Source organism: Hyla sarda, chromosome 2, assembly GCF_029499605.1.
Source record: "Hyla sarda isolate aHylSar1 chromosome 2, aHylSar1.hap1, whole genome shotgun sequence".
Lineage (NCBI taxonomy): Eukaryota > Metazoa > Chordata > Amphibia > Anura > Hylidae > Hyla > Hyla sarda.
Genome location: NC_079190.1, coordinates 320,264,282 through 320,268,189, shown reverse-complemented (window position 1 = coordinate 320,268,189; position 3,908 = coordinate 320,264,282). Strand labels below are relative to the sequence as shown.

Here is a 3,908-nt window from a genome sequence, read left to right as displayed (position 1 = left end):
AAAAATTTTTTTTTTTACATATGCAAAAGTCGTGAAACACCTGTGGGGTATAAAGGTTCACTTAACCCCTTGTTACGTTCCCCGAGGGGTCTAGTTTCCAAAATGGTATGCCATGTGGGGGTTTTTTTGCTGTCCTGGCACCATAGGGGCTTCCTAAATGCGGCATGCCCCCAGAGAAAAATTTGCGTTCAAAAAGCCAAATGTGACTCCTTCTCTTCCGAGACCTGTAGTGCGCCAGCAGAGCACTTTTCACCCCCATATGGGGTGTTTTCTGAATCGGGAGAAATTGGGCTTCAAATTTTTAGGGGTGTTTTCTGCTATTACCCTTTTTAAAAATAAAAATTTTTCGGGAAAACAAGCATTTTAGGTAAAAAATTTATTTTATTTTTTTACATTTGCAAAAGTCGTGAAACACCTGTGGGGTATTAAGGTTCACTTTATCCCATGTTACATTTCCCGAGGGGTCTAGTTTCCAAAATGGTATGCCATGTGGTTTTTTTTTTTGCTGTTATGGCACCATAAGGGCTTCCTAAAGGTAACATGCCCCCCAAAAACCATTTCAGAAAAACGTACTCTCCAAAATCCCCTTGTCGCTCCTTCCCTTCTGAGCCCTCTACTGCGCCCGCCGAACACTTTACATAGACATATGAGGTATGTCCTTACTCGAGAGAAATTGGGCTACAAATACAAGTAAAAATGTTGTCCTTTTACCCCTTGTAAAAATTCTAAAATTGGGTCTACAAGAACATGTGAGTGTAAAAAATGAAGATTGTGAATTTTCTCCTTCACTTTGCTGCTATTCGTGTGAAACACCTAAAGGGTTAAAACGCTGACTGAATGTCATTTTGAATACTTTGGGGGGTGTAGTTTTTATAATGGGGTAATTTATGGGGTATTTCTAATATGAAGACCCTTCAAATCCACTTCAAACGTGAACTGGTCCCTGAAAAATACTGAGTTTGAAAATTTTGTGAAAAATCGGAAAATTGCTGCTGACCGTTGAAGCCCTCTGGTGTCTTCCAAAAGTAAAAACACGTAAATTTTATGATGCAAACATAAAGTAGACATATTGTATATGTGAACCAAAAAAAAATGTATTCGTAATATCCATTTTCCTTACAAGCAGAGAGCTTCAAAGTTAGAAAAATGCAAAATTTTCAAATTTTTCATCAAATTTACGGATTTTTCACCAAGAAAGGATGCAAGTATCGACAAAAATTTACCACTATGTTAAAGTATAATATGTCACGAAAAAACAATCTCGGAATCAGAATGATAACTAAAAGCATTCCAGAGTTATTAATGTTTAAAGTGACAGTGGTCAGATGTGCAAAAAACGCTCCGGTCCTTAAGGCCAAAATGGGCTCCGTCCTGAAGGGGTTAAACTGATAAAAACAGACTTTTTTATTTTTATTTTTTTTTTAAACCTTCAGGTTTGAATTAAAACTTAATCGTTCAGGTTTACTTCACGTTTGCCTCTCAGATTTACTGAACTTAGTCACAATTCACCAAACTCATCATTAGGTTACTTTATCAACATATAACAAAATACACCCCAAAACAAAGTACATAGCATAACAACACACCACCCTCATACCCTCACAACGTGTCTCCATTTTAAAAACTTCCAAGTCCCCTCCGCATCATCCTCTCCAAATCTCTTCTTATCCCACAAATATACAGTATGCAATCTATCTAATATCATTCTCATACACTCTTCAACCGACACATCCTTCTTCTTAAATACCGTATTTATCGGGGTATACCACGCACCGGCCTATAACACGCACCCTCATTTTATCAAGGATATTTGGGTAAAAAAAGTTGTTTACCCAAATATCCATGGTAAAATGAGGGTGCGTGTGTGCGCGTGTATACCCCGATACACCCCCAGGAAATGCAGGGCGAGAGAGGCCGTCGCTGCCCGCTTCTCTCCCCCTGCCTTTCCTGGGGTCTAGAGCCCTGCTGCCGGCCCTTCTCTCCCCCTGGCTATCGGCGCCGCTGCCCGTTCTGTCCCCCTGACTATCGGTACCGGCGCCCCATTGCCGGCGCCGATAGCCAGGGGGAGAGAAGAGGCAGCGGCACCCATTGCCTGCGCCACTGCCCCATTGCCTCCCCCCATCCCCGGTGGCATAATTACCTGGGTCGGGTCCGCGCTGCTGCAGGCCTCCGGCGTGCAGCCCCATGCGTCGTTGCTATGAATGGCGCGGCGCACTGACGTCATGCGCCGCGCCGTGCAGCGCATAGCAACGACGAAGGGGACGCACGCCGGAGGCCTGCAGCAGCGCGGACCCGACCCAGGTAATTATGCCACCGGGGATGGGGGGAGGCAACGGGGGCAGCGGCGCCGGCAATGGGTGCCGCTGCCCCTTCTCTCGCCGGTACCGATAGTCAGGGGGACAGAACGGGCAGCGGCGCTGATAGCCAGGGGGTGAGAAGGGCCGGCAGCAGGGCTCTAGACCCCAGGGAAGGCAGGGGGAGAGAAGCGGGCAGCGACGGCCTCTCTCCCCCTGCCTTTCCTGGGGTGGTATCGGCGTATAACACGCACATAGACTTTAGGCTAAAAATTTTAGCCTAAAAAGTGCGTGTTATACGACGATAAATACGGTATATACAAATTCCTAACATCCCACAATACCTCCTTAATTATTGCTAACAACACATATAACATTCTCTCCTTCCTCCCACCTACCACCCCCAGACCAAACATAATCACTTCAAAAGACCACTTTCTTACCCCCATAAATTCTTTAGCCAACGGACCAATTCCCTTCCACACTTCTTGCGCTCTATCACAATTCCAAAACAAATGCATAATAATCTCATTCCCTCCACAACCCTCTCTCGGACATCTCTCACTTCTTCCAATCCCCCGACTCTTCTGTACCTCTCTCACTGGCAATGCACCATGCAAACTCTGCCATACAATCTCTCTCTGTCTATTAGTCATACCATCTGTCTCCAAACTCTTCCACACTTTACTCACATTCTATTCTCTCACCATATTAATATTACACTGAACATCCTTCACCCTAATACACTTCACCATACTCTTCTTCTCCTTTAACACATCCTGTCTCACACCTATCAAACCAAACTTTCTCATGAACACCTCAACAAACCCATACCAACCAGGACTCACCAAAGCATACGGCTTTCTCAGATCTCTCTCCATCCACCCTAATCTGCATAACACACCCCCTCCTAGAAACCTCATCATACAAGATTCAACACCCACTACCTGAAAGACTTCTACCTATCATGTCATGTCCAACCTGCACAGGTGTGCTGGTTGCTGAGCTTATTCAATTAAAGAGGACATTCAGCAGCAGCAGCAGCAGTCCTGTGCCTGGTCGCTCCAACAGGGGCCAGACACAAGCGGCACCACCTATTGTCTTTTGCCTGCAGTAGGGGCCCACTGGACTAGCCAGAAAGCAGCTGCAGCAGTAGTAAATAAACAGGTAATCTTTCTTTCCAACACTGAAACCTGGTGGTGCACTTAATATATGCTACCAGATAGGGGACATATCAGATATTAAACTGATATAAACAGACACTACATTTGATACCAGCCAAAAGGAAAGATGAGAAGTGATAACTGTGAAAGGGGAGGAACCAACGCTGTCCCCTTCACATGCACCATCACTACTTGTAGGAAGGGAGGCTGGCTGGCAGCCTCCCATACACACTCTGGCTGGGTGGCAGTCACCCACCAGTACACACAGCAGACCCTAAACCCATATCATTATTGCTAAGCAGGAAGATGGGAGTCCATTTCACTCTGATGGACCATTTTTAAATGCAATCCATAACCTGGCTTTGGCAGGAACCCTTCTTACTCCTCCTACTTGCATTTGATACTGGGTTTAGGATCTGCATAGGAAACACACACACACACACACACACAC

At 45.3% G+C, this 3,908-nt stretch overlaps 1 pseudogene; it reads right to left on the bottom strand.

Annotated features, from left to right (window-relative positions):
• Nucleotides 1-3,488: 3,488 nt before the first annotated feature.
• On the bottom strand, nt 3,489-3,591 carry LOC130359975 (U2 spliceosomal RNA; annotated as a pseudogene).
• Between the last annotated feature and the right edge of the window lie 317 nt (nt 3,592-3,908).